Source organism: Eptesicus fuscus, chromosome 23, assembly GCF_027574615.1.
Source record: "Eptesicus fuscus isolate TK198812 chromosome 23, DD_ASM_mEF_20220401, whole genome shotgun sequence".
NCBI lineage: Eukaryota > Metazoa > Chordata > Mammalia > Chiroptera > Vespertilionidae > Eptesicus > Eptesicus fuscus.
Genome location: NC_072495.1, coordinates 20,803,454 through 20,816,640, shown reverse-complemented (window position 1 = coordinate 20,816,640; position 13,187 = coordinate 20,803,454). Strand labels below are relative to the sequence as shown.

Sequence of the window (13,187 nt, the reverse complement as noted above, 5' to 3'; positions counted from 1 at the left end):
ACTAGAAAGCTCCGTCCCTGGATGACCACTGCTGCGCTAGGTGAACAGTCTTCCTGCTGGGCCAGGGCTTAGGGAAATGCTGGCCTCTCTGCCCTCTGCATTTGCATTTCAGCTCATCCTTCGGCAGGTCAACCATTTGCATAATGTCTTTGGGGCCAGACCGGCTGCATCCAGGCAGAGGTGTGCACGCTGCCCTTGGCCCTGAAGGGTGTGGAAGCCTGTTGAGCAGCTCTCCCCCAGGAGGGCTGAGCTCAGGGATCTCCGCAGGTTTCTTTTGTCAAATGCCATTATTTTCATGGGTGACAGCATCCCAGCTGCCCTGGCATCTCACGGTCAGCTGTCCTGCCCGTGTTCCCCTGAGGACAGAAGCCAGGTGGTTCTGAGCAGATCAGCCTGATTTTATTACTCACCAGGGCACCCAGTGCCAGCACAACCCACCCATCTCTGAGATCATGTCTCTGTTTCACAGAGCCGGGGGTCCCCGGGGGCCACCCCAGCTCTCGGCTGTCAGCCCGGAAGGAGTCACGCACTGACGGGCAGGTTTTCCTCGCCTTCCTTTCATGTGGGAACTTGCGGGCTGGACGGGGAAGGGAGAGAAGAGGTCGGCTTACTTGCTTGTCAGCTTCTCCGGGGGCAGCCGAGACATAATCATCTGTGCTCACAGGGTAGAGTCAACCCCAAATGTGGCCTCACTCCGGGGTGGAGACCATAGGGTACCACCCAGCCCTGGCAGTGTGGGCAGTGCCCCTGTGACAGACTGCCAGGCCTGGGCCTCCAGGCCAGGAGGCGCTCCCTCCGGGACATGCCGCAGGCAAGGTAGCTGGGCCCGAGGACCCCACACTGATCTGCTCAGCGGGGGAAATGGGAGCCTTGGAATAGTGCCTTAGAGCCGTGGTCGGCAAACTGCGGCTCTCGAGCTACATGCGGCTCTTTGGCCCCTTGAGTGTGGCTCTTCCACAAAATACCACGGCCTGGGCGAGTCTATTTTGAAGAAGTGGCATTAGGAGAAGTTTAAGTTTAAAAAATTTGGCTCTCAAAAGAAATTTCAATCGTTGTACTGTTGATATTTGGCTCTGTTGACTCATGAGTTTGCTGACCACTGCCTTAGAGGATAACAACTTTCAATGTAATTTTTTTTTTTTTTAAAAATTGATTTGAGAGAGAGGAAGGGAGAGAGAGAGAAAAAAAACATCAATGTGAGCCGAAACCGGTTAGTGGATAGAGCATCGGTCTGCGGACTGAAGGGTCCCGGGTTCGATTCTGGTCAAGGGCATGTACCTCGGTTGCAGGCTCGATCCCCGAGGCCCTGATCAGGGTGTGTGGGGGAGGCAACCAATCGATGTGTCTCTGTCACATAGATGTTTCTCTCTCTCTGTCTCTCCCCCTCCCTTCCATTCTCTCTAAAACAAAGCTTCAATGGAAAAATATCCTTGGGTGAGGATTAACAACACCACCACCAGCAACCAAAAAAGAGCTGCTGTTCACTAAACACAAGCCACCGGATGAGGGTAAGCCTCAGAAGTGAAATGGGCATAGAGGATGGCCAATTATAAGTTAAAGAGGGCCATGGGTGGTCTTTCAATGAAGTGACTAGTCCTGTGTGTGGCTGGGTCTAAGTCTAGACCTTCACAGGTGACCTCAGTCGGCTAGAACAGCGGTCGCCAACCGGTGGTCCGCTGACCAGCGGTGGTCCCTAAGGCCCGAAAGGTTGGCGACCCCTGGGCTAGAGCACAGCATTGATGAGATTAGCGTTGCAGGTATCCCAGTCGAAAACAAGTCTCTCATCGCATCTAGTTGTATTCTTTGGCTTCCCTCACCACGGAGAAGAAATTAGAAGGAAGAGGGAATAACGCCATCATTTATTCTCTGTCAAAGGCTTTCCTGACATAATTACATTTAAACTTGACAGCAACCTTGTGGGATAAGAGCTATGATTATCCCTGTTTGATGGGCCCCATGCTATTAAGCAACTTGCCCAAGTTAAACACACACACACACACACACACACACACACACACACACGAGTAAATAATGAAACCATCATTGAGCCCCGGGTCCATCTATCTGATTCAAATCTTGCCACGAGTCTTTCTCCAGGATCTGGAAGGCGACTCACGTCATCATTCAATCTAGACGAACTCTACTGGTACGCAGGAGAGGCAGAGACTGGAAGAGGTTAAGGGGCTGATCAAAATAGCTCAGCTATTAATGGTGTGACCCAGATTGGCTTGGGACTTCTGGTTTGATTTCCTTTTCGCTTCCCCACTTGAGACAGTGAAGATTGACTTTGCGCCTCCCCTCACAATCCTGGAAAACCAACTCCAAGTTCATGAGGACTCTGATGATCGACAGAATCGTAATCTTCCTGGTTAAAGACATTCCATTAAAACAAATACAACGGTGGCGTTGCCGAAAATGGGGTAAAGACAGGGTTCTGACTTCCCTGCCAGCTTTTGTGCCAATGGGTGCTTTCAGTGGGCTGAGAAGGAGGAACACATGGTGGGGACGTGGGGGTGGGGCGCCAAATACAGCTACGTCATCACGGGGGGGGGGGCGTAAAGGGAGCGGGTGGTGATGCTGTAGACTGGGTAGGGCTGGTGGCTTCAGCAGTTACAGGAGACCCTTGCAGCCGATGGCGGCACATTCTGTGCTCTGCTCGGATAATAGCGCCAGTTTAATTATAACCGGGAAGTGTTAATTTCAGTTTGCGTACATCTCTAGTATGTTTCATTTCAAATGTGACTTTCCAGCTCCTCTCCCTCGCTCTCTTCTCTTCATGCCATACAATATTTGCATATCTGAATGTCAGATTTTTTCAAGTGCTGGAAGGAACAGGCTCTGGTATGTTCTTGAGTTATTTTGTATAGCAGCATCTGTCTTGTTTCAACAGCTACCAGAGCTGAGAAGTGACCCAGGAGCAGCCTGGCAGGAAGAAGAACGTGGGATCCAAGGGGGTTCCTTCTAGTGCAGAGCCCCACAAGGCCTGGGGACCCTCCCGGCCCAGGCAGCTCGGAACAGATGTTTCCCCCAGTTTATTTTTACTTTAATTATTTTTATTTTTATTTTTTTTAGAAAGGCAGATCACCAAAGGAAACAAATACTGAATGACGACTACAGAATGTATCTTTGGAACTTGCTAGACTAATTACCAAGGCTCCAAAATCACTTTAAAAGCAACACATTTTGTTTTGCAATATACATTCTTGTTGCCAAAAAAAAATTTTTTTTTTATCGTTTTAATCAGAAGCCACCTCGAAATGGAGAGTTGATTGTGGGTGATGCGGAATTTGGAGGGACTACTCTCATTAGGACAGCACATTGCAAGGAATTCCGTGACTTTTTTTCTGTATGTAGAATGATGTCAGGAAGATTTTCCTACAAGAAATTCTAAGAGCTTTAAATAGCTTCCTTCTAATTAGTGATGCCTCTGTTTAAGCAATTATAATAAAACTGCTTACTATGTGCCAAGCAATATCTAGTTTAATCTTTTCAACTTCCCTAGGTGGTAGGCATATATATATATCTGAGTATATATATATCTATATTTCAGAGAGAGGAAGGGAGAGGGAGAGATAGAAACATCAATGATGAGAGAGAATCATTGGTTGGCTGCCTCCTACACACCCCTCAGTGGGGATCGAGCCTGCAACCTGGGCATGTGCCATGACCGGGAATCAAACCGTGATCTCCTGTTTCATAGGTCGACACATAACCACTGAGCACACTGGCTGGGCTCGTCAGAGGTAGTTTTTGCCTCAATCAGGGATGCTTCAAGGCTATAGTAATCAAAACAGCATGGTACTGGCATAAACACAGTCACCTATATCACTGGAACAGCATAGAGAGCCCAGAAATAAACCCATGCCCACAGGCCAATTGATGTTTGACAAAGGAGGCAAGAAGAGACAATAGGGTAAAGACAGTCCACTCAATAAACCGTGTTGGGAAAATTGGACAGATAATGTGCAAAATAGTGAAACCAGACCACCTTTCTACCCCATAGACACGAATACACTCAAAATGGATTAAAGGTAAGGCTTGAGCCCATAAAACTCCTACAAGAAACATAGGCAGGAAACTGACATTTCTCTTAGCGATTTCTTTTCCTGATACATCTCTTCAGGCCAGGGAAACAAACGAGAAAATAAACAAGGGGACTACATCCCATTGAAATGTTTTTCCACAGCAAAGGAAACCGTTAACAAAATGAAAAGACAACCCACTGAAGAGGTGAAGATATTTGCCCATGATACATATGAAAATGGGTTAATATCCAAACTTTATAAAGAACTCATACAACTACACACACACACACACAAAAAAAAACACACAACACAAAACAAAACAAAAAAAACACAAGCCAATTTGAAAAATGGGCAGAGAAGCTGAATAGACACTTCTCCTAAGAGGACATGCAGATGACCAATAGGCATATGAAAAGATGCCCAAAGTTACAAATCATCAGAGAAAAGCAAATTAAGACCAAAAAGAGATATCACCATACACCTGTCAGAATGGCTACCATCTATACATCAACAAACAAGTGTTGGTGAGAAGGTGGAGAAAAGGGAACTCTCATGCATTGCTGGTGGGAATGCAGACTGGTGCAGCCATGGTGGAAAACAGTATGAAGGTTCCTAAAAATAAATAAATAAATAGAAATGGACTTCCCTTATGACCCAGTGCTTCCACTTCTGGGTATATATCTGAAGATTCCCTAAACAGTAGTTATATATATATATATATATATATATATATATATATATATATACACACACACACATACACACACACACACACATGTTTATTGCAGTGTAGTTTGCAATAGCCAAGCGTTGGAAATAACTCAAGTTCCCATCAATATACAAGTGGATAAAAAGCAGTGGTACATCTCTACAGTGAATTATTACTTGGCATAAAAAGAACGAATTCCTATCATTTGCCCCAGCATGGGTGGACCCAGAAGATATAATGGTAAGTGAAATCAGTCAGTCCAAGTAAGACAAATACCATGTGATTCCATTCATATGTGGACTCTAAAGAACAATATGAATGAACAAACAAAACAGAAACAGACTCATAGATACAGAGAACGAACTGATGGCTGCCAGAGGGTAGGGGTGTTGGGGAACTGGGTGAAAATGGTGAAGGGATTAAGAAGTACAGATTGGTAGTTACAAAATAGTTGTGGGGATGTACAGTCCAGCATAGGGAACATAGTAAAAAACACTGCAATAACTCTGTATGGGACTGGTGAGTACTGGATATTTCTGGGGGAACACATTGTAAAATATAAGATTGTCTGACCATTCTGCTCTACAACGGAAACTACTACAAAATAATATTGAATGTAAAGCAGGCGTCCTCAAACTACGGCCCGCGGGCCATATGCGGGTGTTTTTGCCGTTTTGTTTTTTTTACTTCAAAATAAGATATGTGCAGTGTGCATAGGAATTTGTTCATAGTTTTTTTTAAACTATAGTCCGGCCCTCCCAGCGGTCTGAGGGACAGTGAACTGGCCCCCTGTTTAAAAAGTTTGAGGACCCCTGAAAAGTGTAATAGAAAAGAGAAAGAACTGTCAGGCACGATGATCCCGAGAAGGTCACGGGAACAGACCGGGGAGCCCTGATTCTCTGCCTTTGCCTCTGTAACATCTGTCTCCCCATGAGGGCTACTGCCTTGGAGGAAGTCCTACATGGAAAACACGCTATTTCCTGCCCTCCTCAACACTGGCATGCACTAGTATGTATGGTCTTTTCACTCCTCTCACTTAGCAGGAAATAACCCAGAAAATGTAGTGTTTTGCTGAAAGCTTCTTTAACTTGGAAGAACGATAGAAAACGCATCTTTGAAAAAGAGCTGACACCTCTGTTATATTTTGGTCCCCGCTGGAAGGCGGGCGGAGATTCAGAGGCCTGCGGCGCGCTCGCCGACAGCTCTGCAGGTGCGGTCCGTCCTGTGATGTGTCTCCTCTGGCCGCAGGCCGGGCTGAGAAGCCTGAGGCGGGGCCGGTGGGGGCCGCACATCTGGACCAGGTCTCAGGTCCTCGAGGCCTGTGGCTCGGAGCTCATCGGAATATGGCTGTGACACGTTCCCCGTCTGCCTGGGCCGTCTCAGAGCCTGGAGGGCCTTGCTTGGTGATGGTGTTGATCAGCAAAGCAGAACAGGCCAGAAGGAAGAGCAGCAGAGCCTGGACCTCCGTGTGGCTCCCCCGTGCGACCTTGGTGGGGACGACCCAGGCTCTGGGAGCTGCGGGTCTGTGAGGGTCGGGAGGTGACGTGTGTTGAAGGTGTACAGCGTGTGATCTGACTTCCACGATGTTATATGTCTATTCTAATCTCAATAAAGTTGACAGAAAATAAAACTCTTCCGGAAAAAAAAAGAAGAGAGAGATGGTGTGTGGATGATGACACTTAGAAAGGATTATAATGCCCTAAAATGCCCAGTCCTGTGACTGCCAGCCGTGGCCCAGCCCTGTGACTGCCAGCCGTGGCCCAGTCCTGTGACTCCCAGCCGTGGCCCAGCCCTGTGACTCCCAGCCGTGGCCCAGCCCTGTGACTGCCAGCCGTGGCCCAGCCCTGTGACTCCCAGCCGTGGCCCAGCCCTGAGACTGCCAGCTGTGGCTCAGCCCTGTGACTCCCAGCCGTGGCCCAGCCCTGTGACTCCCAGCCGTGGCCCAGCCCTGTGACTGCCAGCCGTGGCCCAGCCCTGTGACTGCCAGCCGTGGCCCAGCCCTGTGACTCCCAGCCGTGGCCCAGCCCTGTGACTGCCAGCCGTGGCCCAGCCCTGTGACTCCCAGCCGTGGCCCAGCCCTGTGACTCCCAGCCGTGGCCCAGCCCTGTGACTCCCAGCCATGGCCCCAGCATGGAAAACAGCTTTCACTTCCTCTCGTGGGGCCATCCCCTGCCTACTCCACCCCACTCCTGGAGGTTGGCAATATTTCATTACTTTTTCTTTTAAAACATACAGGGTGGGGGCGAACGTAGGTTTACATTTATTCGTATGGAGAATAATACAATGATTAATAAATAACAATACAAGCATAAACTCTGTGTTCCACCTCCTTACAACTGTAAACGTAATTTGGCCCCACTCTGTACGTAATAAGCTCCTACTGTGTGCCGTGCACTTTTTATTTGGAAATATTACTTACAAAGCCACTGTCTTTAAAAATAAAACTTCCCCCCACTTTCCTTTGGATGAGGAAAAAAGGAAGCAAAATCTCCCTGCTTGCCCTTCTCACCGCAGCCTCTCACTTGGATGGGCTAATGAAAAAGACATATGGGGCAACGGTGCTGTGGGGGGCCAGGGGCAGTCATTTCCCCGGAAAAAGTCCCAGAAGGAACCAGGGACTGGGATGAGGCAGACATCACTATCCAGACGAGAGGAAGCGATGGCTTCTAGCCAGCTCTCACAGCCTCTGTGCAAGGAGCCGGCGGCGGCGGGAGGCTGAGGGCGGTGAGAGGGTTTCCTGCTTTTGTTCCGGAGAGAAAACCTTCCCTTGACATTCAGCATCTGTTCGCTCAGGAGGGCTCTGTAGCACTCAGCAGACCCAAGCTCCACCAGGAGGCACTTGAGTCAACATTTGGAAGATCACACAGCGGCAGCCTGCAGCAGGAGGAGCCGGACGATCACAGCTGGGCGAGCAGGAAGAAGCAGGAGAAGAGGGACTAGAACATCCGCCTGGCATCCCCGGCACCCTCCCCCTCTCCGCATCCTCTTTACAAGCTCATTCATTCATTCATTCATTCATTCAGCAACAATTTTTTGTGGCCCCAATAAGGTGCCAGGTGCTGCTCTAGGTATTGGAGATGTCGTGTAGAAGGAGAAAGCCTGCCTTCATGGAGCGTATTTGCTAGTGGGGGAGACAGACAATAAACAGATAAACGATCAGGTAGTGATAAGGGACATGGGAGGGAGCAAGGCAAGGTGAGGGTTAGAAATGTCACATGTGTGTATGGGCTGTGGGTGGTATAGGGTATGCATGTGTGTGTGTGTGTGTGGTGTGTATGTGGTGTACAGAGTGTATGTGATGTATGTGGTGTAAGGTTTGTGCATGAGATTACATTTAGAGTGATTAGGGGAGGCTTCACTGGGGAAGATTAAAAAAAATGTTTGTATTGATTTCAGAGAGAAGAAGGGAGAGGGAGACAGGGATAGAAACATCAATGATGAGAGAGAATTATTGATTGGCTGCCTCCTGCGTGCCTCCCACTGGGGATCGAGCCCACAACCCAGGTATGTGCTCTTGACCGGAATTGAACCCAGGACTCTTCAGTCCATAGGCTGATACTCTATCCACTGAGCCAAACCAGCTAGGGCCCAGGGCTTTAAAATAGATTCTCTGTCTCTCTGTTGACACATCCTATTGGTTCTGTTTTGCTGCAGAACTCTGCTAAATACAAATGGGTATTATCCCCACTTTACAGACAAAGGCATTGAGGCTCAGAAAGCTTAAGTCACTTATTCATAGACTAGAGTCCCGGTGCACAAAATTCGTGCATGAGGCGGGGGGGGGGGGGGCAGGGGGGGTTTGTCCCTCAGCCTGGCCTGCACCCTCTGGCAATCTGGGACCTTTCAGACATCCCTCTCGAAATCCGGGACTGCTGGCTCCTAACTGCTCACCTGCCTGCCTGATCGCCCCTAACCACTCTGCCTGCCTGCCTGATTGCCCCTAACCGCTCCTAATTTCACCTCTAAAATTCAAGCTTCTTCTTTTTTTATTTTTAATATTTATATTTCTTCTTTAATTTTTATTTTAAAAGTCAAGCTTCTGGAGAACATGAGGCATTTAACATTATTCCATAATTCCTTACAGAGAGCTAAGCATGGTAAACACAGCAAATACTTAATATTTAAGGGCTTCTATACAAACACTTCCCAACCAGGAATGTTTTAATAGGCAGTCTCCAAAAACCTGAACTGGAAAACCTAAAAGTACCATCCCGCTGGCCGTTCAGCATTTCCTCGGCCTGCGGGCGGTTGATCTTGCCCACATACCAGGCTCGTTCCCCATGGTGGGGGAGGTCATCCTCATCCTCCATCAGTGCATACTGCTCTTCAGTCTCATTTTTGATTCCCAACCACTGGTTGATTTTCTTCTGCGGGCGCCTTTCTGGGTGAGCCATACCAGGTGCCGGTCTCGGATCTTGCGCAGCTGCATGAGGTCTGGCTTCAGGCTGTTCATGCGCTTATGGATCTCCCGGTTGTCCAAGGCCTGTGTCGGCAGCTCCTGTTCCAGCTTCGTGCGTGCGGCTCTCGTGGATCTCCACGATGTGAGACTTGAGCCGTTCTGAGTTCAGCGGGATCCTCTGCATCTCTTTTCATTGCCCTCACGCTGGAGCGCTCCAGGTACTCCTTGTGCACTTCTCTTGAGTCTGGCCCTGCTCTTGGAAGATCTGGATGGTTTCACTGAAGGCTGCGATTGCGTGCGCTTCACCTGCAGTTCCTGGGAGGTGCGTGTGCACCCCTCGTAGAGCTGCTCGTACTCGCTGCTCTTGTCCCCCGCTTCAAACCAAGGTAACAAATGAAACCTTTAATTCTGATCTTCCTCGCCGCAAGGGAACAGCAAACCTCAATCGAAATAATTTCCCGCCAGAAGTCACGTCCAAATACCGCGAGACTGAGGACTGTAGGGCTGACTATGCACATGCGCAATAGCAGGCTCACGATCTAGCCGTAGGCGCCCAGGCGTCCTCCACAATCCCACAATCCTCCGGTCGCACACTTCCGGTTCTTCTAGCTCCTCCTCAAGTGGTGTTTCCTTCAGTCCCGTTGCAAGTCCAGGGCCTCTAGTTGGAGAGGATTTTTCTGTTTTGGCGTTGACAGCTGTTTGCTATTTGGAATCAGTGAAGTTTCGGGGGCACTGCCGCTGCCGTGTACATGTGGGTCCCAAGCGCCCTCATGAAGCAACCGCCCATTCAGTCCACGGCTGGCGCCGTCCTGGTTCGCAATGAGGAAGGTACTGTGCTGAGCCGTTTTCCAATCGGATCTTCCTCTTCCTTCCCCAGCACACTCCAAACCTACTCCGGGCCGACCACCCCAACCCCGCAGACCCTTAAGGCCTTCCCCCCTAATTATTTGTCTTTCCCCCATCAAATGTGCACCCTATCGCGTTGCCTAGGGGCTCCCCTAACCGCTCCCTGGCGGGCAGGCCAGCCTGGGCGAGGGGCCGTGGTGTTCTGGTCTCTGGTCGTTCTGGTCCTTAGGGTGGCTGGCTTTTTATCTATATAGATGTGCTTGATAAAAATGTATAGATCAAATAAAAACACCTGGTATGCCCGGCTGGTGTGGCTCAGTGGTTGAGCCTGTGAACCAGGTCACCCTAAGAACCAGGAGGTCACGGTTAGATTCCCCGTCAAGGCACATGCCCAAATAGGGGGTGTGCAGGAGGCAGCTGATCCATGATTCTTTCATCATGGATGTTTCTATCTCTCTCCCTTTCCCTTCCTCTCTCTGAAATCAATAAAAATCTATTTTTAAAAAATACACGTTATTAGAAAGTTTGCCAATAAACTATATTGTAATTTATGTTATTTATTAAAGTAACTGCTGTGGTGCAAAAAAGTTATATCACAACATAATCAAACTTACTTGGATATAAGTTTGATGTTATTTTACTGAACAGAAATCTCAAATTCTGAGGACTCTTGAAAATTCTATTAGTAAGCAAGATCTTCCCACTTTAGAAAGAGATGTAGTGTATGGGGAGAAAAACAATTGGTTGCGTTTTTTTTGTGTGTTTTTTTAAAAAAAATATTTTGTTTTTTTTTTACAGAGAGGAAGGGAGAGGGATAGAGAGTTAGAAACATCGATCAGCTGCCTCCTGCACACCTCCTACTGGGGATGTGCCCACAACCAAGGTACATGCCCTTGATCGGAATCAAACCTGGGACCTTTCAGTCTGCAGGCTGACGCTCTATCCACTGAGCCAAACCGGTTTCGGCTGGTTGCGTTTTTTTAAACTTTATTTTTATTGTGGACAGTGTGGCGGATGTCCCCATTTCCCCCTTCTTTGCCCGCCTCCTGGCTGCATTTTCCAATGTCTCATTTTGCTTTGCTCCCCTTACACTTTGAGAATTCTCTTTGAATAATTTCAACCTGTGTGAACTAATCTAAGGCAACGAGCTAACTGTCCACACTGCAGGGCGAGTTCCACCAGCAGATGAGCATCTGTAAAGGAGGGGTGGAGGGGTGGGCAGTGGTGGTGGTTCCCTGGGGAGAGCAGGGCACAGCTGAGGGGCCTGTGCAGGGAGCTGGGTGACATCTGGGGGTCCCTTCTTGCCTGGGGTGCTCTCCCTTACAGAGAGAACATCTCCAAGGTGTGACCCGAGGGGAAATGCTGAAACATCAAGTGTCTGCTATGCTTCTTCCCCTCCTTTCCTCTCCACCCTTTTCTGGCTTCTTTCTTGGCCGGGATTTATCTGTTAGTCTGATAAAATGATAGTGTGCTAACTAGATGCGTTACTCCCCCCAGTTTGCATGCTAATAATGACGTTTACATGGTTAATAAAGAGACAGCGATGGGGTGACAGGCATGGAGCGGGCACCTCCAGTCCCAGCGCGGGGCTGTGGAGCTGTGGAGATGTCTGGGCCAGGCCCCTGGCATGGCTGCGGCTTCCTCTTCCATTTGCTGTCTCGTGTCAGCTCCCTGGTCTCTGCAGGCAGCCCTGGAACTTGGTTTCCAGGTGTGCTGTCACCTAAGAGATTTGCCCATGAGTCCCTGAGACGTTGCTGGCCTGGAGTGCCACGGGGCCAGGACGGAGATGTTTGGGACCAAATTAAAGGTCAGCCAGGCTGAAACCGGTTTGGCTCAGTGGATAGAGCATTGGCCTGCGGACTGAATGGTCCCAGGTTCGATTCCGGTCAAGGGCATGTACCTTGGTTTCGGGCACATCCCCAGTAGGGGGTATGCAAGAGGCAGCTGATCGATGTTTCTCTCTCATCGATGTTTCTAACTCTCTATCCCTCTCTCTTCCTCTCTGTAAAAAAATCAATAAAATATATATATATAAAAAAAAAGGTCAGCCGGAATGCTAACACTCTCCTGAAGACCAAATCCTGGCCAGGCAGCGTCTTTAGGCCTGAACCTAAGTGGGTGTGTGCACCAGGCAGGCTCGGATTCTGGAACCCTGAATTGGAGGAGAGGGGGCCGTGGGAATGTGACCACGTTCCACGGCTCTTCCTGCACTGACAGCTGGCACCGATGAGGTATTCAGAGAGGCCGGGCACACTCAGGCCAGCTCTAGGGTGGCAGAGGGGAGGAGGGCCACTCGGGCAGGTAGGGCCCAGCAGGGACTGAATGCAGTGCCCCGGTGGGTCATTGGCCCACTGAGTCAGATGCAGGAGACGACTGGTTTGGAGCCCTGCAGGAGGAGCTGGGGACAGCAAGGCTAGGAAGAGGGGTTCTGTGGGTAAGCGGGCTAGAGGTAAAGGGGCATCCGCACTCCTGTGGACTGAAGCCCAAACATGGTCATGCAAGCTCCTTGGTGAATGTTCAGTGCCTGGGACTTGCATTCAGAAACGCCAGGGGCCAGGATTGCTTATGTCAGCTGACCTCCGGGGCCTGCTCCTACTCCGGAGTGGGTGAGAGCTTATTCTGTTTGGCAGCATCTGTGCCCAGCACCACGTCTGGCTCATTGTAAGTTCCCAATCCAGGTTTCATCAAGATTGCCTGAGCTCCTACTAAGTCACGGCAATACAGGAGCGGAGGGCAGGATGTTCTTGTCCTCGTGGGAGTCCATAGATAACAGGGAAGTGAAGCAAGGATGCAAATGGACACAGTTATTTTCCAGGGAATGGAGGTTGGCAGGGCCTCCATCTACCTTCTTAGAGGAGTGCTATTGGATTTGGGGTAAGGCAAGCATGGATATCAGGGGGCACTTAGCATCTCTAGCCTTTGCCCACTAAATGTTAGTACTGCCTCCTCTCCCAAGTCATTCTGGCAGCCAGAATAGTCCCCAACACGTTTTCATTCCCACACACTGCCTAGTAGGGACCACTAGTTAGGGTTTTTAAGAGAAATAGAGCCAGCAGGATGTGTGTGTGTGTGTGTGTGTGTGTGTGTGTGTGTGTATGTGTGTATGTGTGTGTGTGTATGAAGAGATTTATTATAAGGGATTGACTCAGGCAATTCTGGAGGCTGACAAGATCTGTAGTCAGCAAGCTGAAGACTCAAGAGAGCCGAT

At 49.3% G+C, this 13,187-nt stretch overlaps 1 pseudogene; it reads right to left on the bottom strand.

Annotated features, from left to right (window-relative positions):
• Positions 1–6,067: 6,067 nt before the first annotated feature.
• On the bottom strand, positions 6,068–9,651 carry LOC103287167 (phosphatidylinositol 3-kinase regulatory subunit beta-like; annotated as a pseudogene).
• Between the last annotated feature and the right edge of the window lie 3,536 nt (positions 9,652–13,187).